The sequence below is a fragment of the Orbicella faveolata genome, unplaced genomic scaffold (assembly GCF_042242905.1).
Source record: "Orbicella faveolata isolate gen_17 unplaced genomic scaffold, um_ofav_v1 contig_12, whole genome shotgun sequence".
In the NCBI taxonomy this organism is placed as follows: Eukaryota; Metazoa; Cnidaria; class Anthozoa; order Scleractinia; family Merulinidae; genus Orbicella; species Orbicella faveolata.
In genome coordinates, this window is record NW_028301539.1 from 30535001 (window position 1) to 30543099 (window position 8099).

An 8099-nucleotide genomic window follows, 5' to 3' on the forward strand; every position below is an offset into this window, starting at 1 on the left:
GCTGCACTAGTACTTAGCTACACTCAAGCGAGAGATTTATGTATTTTCTCCGGGAATATCAGAGATATTTCTAGCACGAACATCGTTGTATGACCTCTTATCAGCGTAAACGTTATAAATTGCATAGAACGATAACGAACGTATTTAGTGGCTAGAAATACGAACAACAAATCCAAAAAATGTCTTCCCTTTCTTCTTTTGCATATTACTTATGTCAAAAATTTTTGAAGTGATTTAATCGAGTTTTAGTTCCACTTTTAGGAAGGAAAACAGAAAAGCAAGAACTCACTAAAATCGATGTAAATAAAACGGTCAAACTCCTAAAACTCCTCATCAACTTGTAGTAATATCAGATAGTAATACACAAATGAAGCAAAAGAACGCACCTTTTATTGTATTTTTCCCTTATTTCTAGCTGCGAAATACTTTCATTACTGATTCCATTTTAAGGCCTGACCAAACGCACGCAGCTGTATTTAAACGCAACATATTCAAAGCGATTGCTTTATAGTTGAATGCGCTTTCAAAGTATAGAATGAAAATGAGATTTTCTGCATGCTTCTATGTTCAGTACGACGCTAATGTATTTTGGTTGAGAGGTCTAAATTCGTGTGAGTAAAACAGAAGACAAAGATTGCGGTTTTTTCATTGTATTTGCATTCCAATTTAGAGCCGGAAATTTACCATCATCCCTCAGCATAATCCGTTTTTCATCACTTTTCATCAATCATTACGATATATAATAACTTGCAATCTGATCTTGAAAGGTATTTCAAGAGTGTTTTTTCCTGATAACACACTATTTATTTGGGAAAATACCATTTTCAAGCGACACGCCTGAACCGAAGCTCGAGGGTCAAATTCTGGAGCAAAGGTCAGAGAAAATGATAAAAGGTTTGATAGCATGTTGTGCTATGTTGTCATCATGTCAGAATTTAGATTTACATACTTTGCGGGATCGCTGTATAAAGCACGAGTGACTGTTTGTCGAGATGTACTACTATGGGTCATTTTAAGGGATTCTAGTCTACCTAGAGTGGCAGTCGGTTGCGAGGCGTCGCTGTGTTCTCTGCACTGTACATGTATTCCCGATTCTGCCACACTCGGCTACACTCATAGCGGGAAATTTGTGTATTTTCTGTGGTGATACCAGAGAGACTTTGAGAACGAACATCGTCTTATATGATGTTGTGAAACCGCGTAAATATTCTAATTTGTATGGGACACTGAAGAACGTATGCAGTGGCTAGAAATACGGAAACAAAATTCAAAAACATGTCTTTCCTTTCTTTTGTTGTTTTTATTGTATTTTTCCCTTATTTCTAGCTGCGAAATACTTTCGTTACTGATTCCACTTTAAGGCCTGGCCAAACGCACGCAACCGTATTTCAACGCAACATTGTTGCTCACATGTTTCACATTTTTGATCACCCTGTTACACCTCTGTAATGTATCAGTCAATTCCAGCAGTGCCCATCCCCCCCCGGGCAACCGCGGGGCATTTGCTCAAGTTGTCAGTCCCGGGGGTGGGGCATCTGCAATTTTATCGTGGCCCGGGGGCTGGGCATTTGCGTACCCCGGGGCGACCCCCGGGCATTCGACACACGTGTTTTGGAAAGTGCCATGGATGAGTTCATCGGGAAAGACGAGGCGTTTGTCGAACAATGGCTTGTCCGTCAGGGACTAGAGAAACTTAAAGTTATGTTTTCTCAATTTTAGATATTTCTTCATTACTTGTAAGCATATAAATATAAGCGACAAGGTGAACTATATTTTGTTTATCACAAAACAATAACTGACGTGAACACGACTATTTCGCATTTCGCATTCAAAACTAGCCTAGCATTTTTTAAATTCATGAAACTGGAGTTAAAATACTTAAGGTTTGCGAATTCAAATGATGCGATCTTGAAGACAGATCTTGCAAGCTTAAAATGCAATGCATCATCATTTAAAATGTCTTGATTCTTAACAGAAAAAGTAGCCTGCGAATACAGGCGCCTATCATCGCTCACGGCTGGGGCACGCCCGCCGCAATCCCAGCTATCCTCTAGCAAACTGTTAAAAACAAATATAAAGAAATAAATATAATCAGAATCAACTAACACTTACTGTTGTCCTTGAAGTCTTACCGTCGCATTAAAATACTGAACAGTTGACCGTTAATTCACTGATTAATTTAAAAACTACGGAGGTGTTGGAAGGCGACGATCCCGGGGGCGGGGCATTTGCCCTCTTTCTTCGTCCCCACCCCGGGGCATTTAGACAGCTTATGTTTCCCCAACCCGGGGAATTTGCCCATTTTTAAAAAAAAAATGCTAATGCCCGGGGGTTAGCCCGGGGGGGGGGGGGGTGGGCACTGCTGGAATTGACCGATGCATAACTGACCGGAAACCAAACATGTGCAACATGTAGCAGTTGGCCCACCTTTGTAAACAACTTAGTTAAAAGCCCGACTATGCCGCAACATAAGTTTATTCATTCTGCAGATAACTTCTATCAAAGAGCAGTTTGATGAAAATGAACCAAGTAAAGTTGGTTGCTGTGCTAATTCTAATTTGCCTGGCGACGTCATTGGTGATTGACAGTGGGTAAGTACACAGGTTTCAAACTGTGTTCCAACGACCACGGGAGGCAGTGGAGAAAGATCCTGGGAACGAGGTTGCAAACTAGCCTGTTCCAGGCTCTCGGTAGTTGGAGACGAGCGAAAAACAAAGAGGGTGAGCCAGAGAAAAAACGAGGGAGGACTAAGTCCCCCTCGTTTTTTCTCTCGTTCGCCCTCTTGCCTGGACCAGGCTAGCTTCAAACTTATAAAACTCTGTCTTCAATTTAAAAATATCTTGCTTAGCAACCAGGGTTCGGTTGCTTATGGGGGCTAATCAAAGATTAGCATGAATTTGACGTTTTCAGTCTTACTTTGACCTAAATCAAACTCTACAAGACATTGGCATAAATACGGTTTTACACAGGCAAATAGCTAAGGATGAGAAAATCACTTTCCTGATTTTAAGAACTGAAGACTTCAGCATAATGTAAGAGTTTTATGAAGATCAGGAAATGAAATTATGAAATTGAATCAATGTATGAGAAATTCACTCAATGAAGTTTTCAATTAAACACTGCCTTAAGCCATTTTGTCATTTTCGAGATTTGAGCGAATTTAGGTTATCACCCCACAGTGCTGAAATTATATGGTGTTGGTAGGATCAAAAGTTCCGTGTCCTGACCAGGTCAGCTGCGACACGTACCCAGTCTCGGCCGAGATTTCAACTTTTCAACCAGCTCGCTAACATGGTAAAAGAGGAGTGTGTGTGCGCTTTATAGGCATGGCGATTTCTGAATAGCCTTGTGCCTCTGTTTCAAAACAGTCCTCGTGGAACACCTTTTATACGATTTTCATCTGCGGCCCCGTCCACACCACCTTGGAGAAATTTGAAAATGCAGCTTTATTTCAGCAGTGAGGCCTACCGTCCACACTTATCCGCAACGAAAACGGAGCTTTTCGAAAACGCCCTTCAGACCGGAGGAATTTGAAAACGTCGGCTCTGCGTTTTAGTGCGGACGGGAAACATTTTGAAAACCATGGAACTTATCGAAAACGATGACGTCACGATAATCATGTGATTTTCCTGCTCGAGTTTCCCTCAAACACAAATCCAAAATGATCAGTGATTGTTGCGTTTTCAAATTTCTCCGGCGCAGTGTGGATGGAAAACATTTCATGCGTTTTCAGAGTAAAAGCGCCTTTTTGAAATTCCTCCAGCATAGTGTGAACGGGACCTGAATGGTTTCGCACGAAGGCTAGTTTTGACACACGCAAAATTCGACTTCGGAAATGTCTATTGATTTGCAGCAAAAGATGACTCTGCAGGCCTTGCATTGTGCGTTCAACGCAAAACATTGTGAGTAAATGTTAATTGCAGCGAAAATTCGAATCGTTTCCGAATAAAGTTTTGAAGTTAATCTCGCCAGACTCCTGCTTTAACACCTTAGGGCAAATAGCCTAAATTCACTTAAATAACGTTTAAACACCTCAGGATGGAAAGAAATAAGACAAAAAATATGTCGATAAACTTAATTCAGTGAATTAATCATACATTAATTGATTTTAATCTTAGTTCCTGATCTCCATACAAACTGATTTGAGCCGCCTCTTCGAGTCGTACGCTCCTAAGTGTGACTCGACGATATGGGTGAAATTCAAGGTAAAACCAGCAAAATTCACGGAATTGCAATACGACACGGTGAGTGACTAAAATTCGTATTTTTGATATCACAGAAATGCATACTTCGCGGTCAGACGCCGCCGTAGACGTCTCAGGGACTGGAACGGGAAGACTGCTCAGGAGTTTTACGAGGAAACCTTGCAGGATGAAGAAAGGGGTGGCCCTGAAAGGCAAAAATGTCCGGAATGCTACTGAGCATATTGTGATTCACTGAAAATATAATAGAGCGGTTTTCAGCTGAGCGTCGTAGAACCAAAATCAAAGTTATCAATCTGGCCAGTCACAAAAGACGAAACTAGTGCAGAGAACCAATAACATTACTCAAAGCAAATACATGCTGCTGACGCAAAGCGCGGGAAATCGTGTACGTGCGGGGCACGATAGACATTTTTCTTCTGATTGGTTAAGAAAGAAGCGCGAGTTTTTTCTTTTTAAACCAATCACTGAACCAAGTGAAGCAAAACTAATGATACACTTAACTGAAAACCGCTCTGAGAAAAGAAAAAACACTATCATGGGTGCTCAAAAGAGATAACTGATGATAATAAAAGTTGTAGGAAAAATGTCTTGTACATTTTGTATGTCTGAGCCGAATGATGCAAAACAATCAAGCTTCCGGAGTTTGTAAATTTTGCTATGTTTGTTTGCCTAATGTTTTCCTCTTTCTTCTCATAATATGAAAATAACCACAATGAAAGCTTGCGAAAGGTACCTGCTAGTCGAATGTAAGATTGACTAGTCTGTTCACAGACCTCCTAACATATATAGTCGCGGGTGGCGCGAACAAGATGATACAGGCACAGGCACAATTTTTAATACAAGCATAAAGTATCACAAGCACAAAAACAGGCATAAGTAAAAGAATAAGCCCAAGCAAAGGTTCAAGCACAGATAGTGGCGCAGGCACCAAGCAGGCACAGAACAGACGAAAGCACAGGCATTAGCACAAAACATGCGCAAACACAAGCAAAAGTAATAAAACAGGCATAAGAACAAGGACAGGTACATGAATAAGCATAATTGAAGCACAGTAAAGCACAAGCGTTAGTGTAATCAAAAGCACAAGAACAAGTATAGGCAAAAAAATAGATACATAAAGGCACGGCATACGCCTAAGTACAAGCACAGGCATATGCATAAACATAAGCAATACAAGCATAAGCAAGTGAAAACACTAGACTGACATAAACACATGCTGAACGAACATGTTTGTCTCTTTTTATTCTCATGCTGTCCTTAAATTGAGGTGAGAACGCGGTGACATCAAACACACTGAAGCATTAGTACATGGCAGTCAACCAGGTACAGCTCACTACGACCCAGACTTCTGCGAAAGTATCTAAAATAAAATGGTGGCTCCCCCATTCTCGTCCCCAGCACGGCTTTATTTGATGAGAATGAGCTGGTGTTTCTTTGTTATGTATCCCACATCCCGTTAATTCTGCGGTTGTTTGTCTCCTTATGCTTCATTCAAGTGTCCTAATTTTCTTATGCTTGTCCTCATTACTCTAGTGAAACCTGGTCTTAACATACAACGTCTAGCAGGCCGTTTAAAGGGCTTGATCAGCGGAGAGGAGCGCGCAAGCTAGGTGTGGTGTTCCAGACTTGCTCACCTTTGCGGTCTTCCAAGACCCACAAAGCCAATCTTAGTATGAGGCCTATTTTATCTGCAGCTGGAATCTACAATTACAACCTGGCTAAATGGTTGGAGGAAACACTGAAACCACTCTCTATTAACGAGTACACCATTACCGATGCCATTCGTTTCTCTGAAGAAATCCGCAACTCACCCATTGGAGATGATGACATTTTGGTTTCTTTCGATGTCGCATCCCTTTTAACAAACGTACCTTTAAATGAGACTATCAACATCTTAGTCGACAAAGCATTTGCCAACGATTGGTTCAACCAAACCTATGACCTTAACCTGCAAAAGGATCAACTCGCCAGACTCCTTGAAATCGCCACTACTAACCAGCTTTTCCAATTTAATGGCCGGTTGTATGAGCAAGTCGACGGCGTGGCAATGGGTTCGCCCCTTGGCCCTCTAATGGCTAATGTTTTCATGTGTCACCTTGAAGACAAGCTTACCCGTAATGGTTTGATGCCTAGGCTATACAAGAGATATGTTGATGATACCTTGGCCAAAATGTTTAGCACTGATGCTGCAGTTGATTTCCTGACTACCCTTAATGGCCTCCACCCCAGCCTGTCGTTTACGATGGAGCTTCCGGTTGATAACAAGATCCCCTTTATCGATATGGAAATAATCAAGAACGGAACAAAGATTGAAACACAAGTGTACAGAAAACCGACTGACACTGGCTTGCTGTTGCATTTCCAAAGCCACACGGATAAACGCTACAAACATTGCTTGCTCAAAACAATGATTCATCGTGCATACGCCCTACCTTCTTCAACTGAAGCTTTCAATCAAGAATGCACTAGACTTCCCTCCATCTTTATTCGACTTGATTATCCAATAACGACCATTAATTCCACCATTAACAAATTTATCCTGAACCTTTCATCCGGTGTACGTGAAAGACAAGTGGAAGACGGCCGTGTCTTACGAGTTAGTCTTCCCTTCAAGGACCAAACATCAGCTAATGCAGTTAGAAGGCAAATGCGCGATCTCAACCACAAGATTGGCACTACCCTACAACCAGTATTTATTAGCAAGAAACTGGAAAAAGACCTCAAGCCCAAAGAAATCAAGCCTCCGATCGTAAATCAACAATGCGTGGTTTACTTATTTTCATGTGATCTGTGCGATGCAGATTATGTCGGCTACACAGCCCGACACCTCCACTAACGCATTGCTGAACATAAAAACTCGGCGATTGGAAAACACCTTTTGGAAGCCCACGGGGACATAAGCCTCCTCAACGAAAGCCAGTTTCGAATTCTCCGAAAGTGCCAAGGGAAATTTGATTGCCTCGTCTATGAGATGCTTTGCATAAAGAAACGGAATCCAAGCTTGAACACGCAAACTGACTCCATCCGTGCGAAACTCTTTGTTTAACTTTAAACATTTTAACACATCCATTGAACTATTGTTTTACTGACTATTTATACATTTTTTATCAACTATCATTTTGACTTGATAATGACGTTAGCTCAATGTCGAAACGTCTTCGTTTTTTAACAAAATTTTTAACTTTCTCAATACGCTTAGAAATATTTTATCGCAATTTTTTATTGTTAAATGTTTAGAAAAATCGCTTCTTATTCGTATTCATAAGTCACTTTTTTTTCCAGAAGTCACTCTTCATCACGTAGAAGCTGAGCTGGAAATTAATTCAAAGATGGACTTCAACACTGTTTAATAATGTAGTTAGTGTCGTGTTTGTCTTCAGCACCAACATATGACGACTCTGCAGTGTGGTGCGTATTGTATTCATGACCACTGCTGTGCAGAAAATGTGCGATCTTTACTATTATGACCAACGTATAATTACAGTTGAAAAGAAAACTTGCTTTCATCGCCCGAAATGTAATCTCACATCTCTTGTTTTGAAAGGTAAACAGGTTTAAAGGGAGTATCGAAAGCATGCAAAACACCCTGTTTGAGCTAACTTATAGACATGGACAGAGTTACTCAAACCATTTAAGCACGATTAAGCTAATCCAAGATAAGCTCGGATTTGATTTACCTTACGTAACGTTTCATTGAGCAGGCGCGGATCTAGGAAAAATGTTGACCGATTTAGTGCAAAACGAGCGCCGAAGGCGCAAGCTCCTAGAGCGGTCCGGGGGCATGCTCCCCCGGGAAATTTTTTCAATTTTAACTACCTAAAGTACCCTTTCCTGGCTTTTTGAGTCAGTCAGACAATATATTTGCCAGTTCCATTCTCCTTGGATGAAGCCTTG

General features: G+C 41.1%; 1 long non-coding RNA gene and 1 pseudogene across 1 annotated transcript in view; both read left to right on the top strand.

The window, feature by feature from the left end:
* Positions 1–4789, top strand: part of LOC149117505 (uncharacterized) — a 5175-nt gene extending 386 nt beyond the window's left edge. The window contains exons 2-3 of the long non-coding RNA XR_016205682.1: positions 2490–2591; positions 4280–4789. This is a non-coding gene — a long non-coding RNA (uncharacterized LOC149117505). The remainder of the gene's footprint in view (positions 1–2489; positions 2592–4279) is intronic.
* Positions 4790–5634: 845 nt separating this feature from the next.
* Positions 5635–7721, top strand: LOC149117506 (uncharacterized; annotated as a pseudogene).
* The last annotated feature ends 378 nt before the right edge of the window (positions 7722–8099 follow it).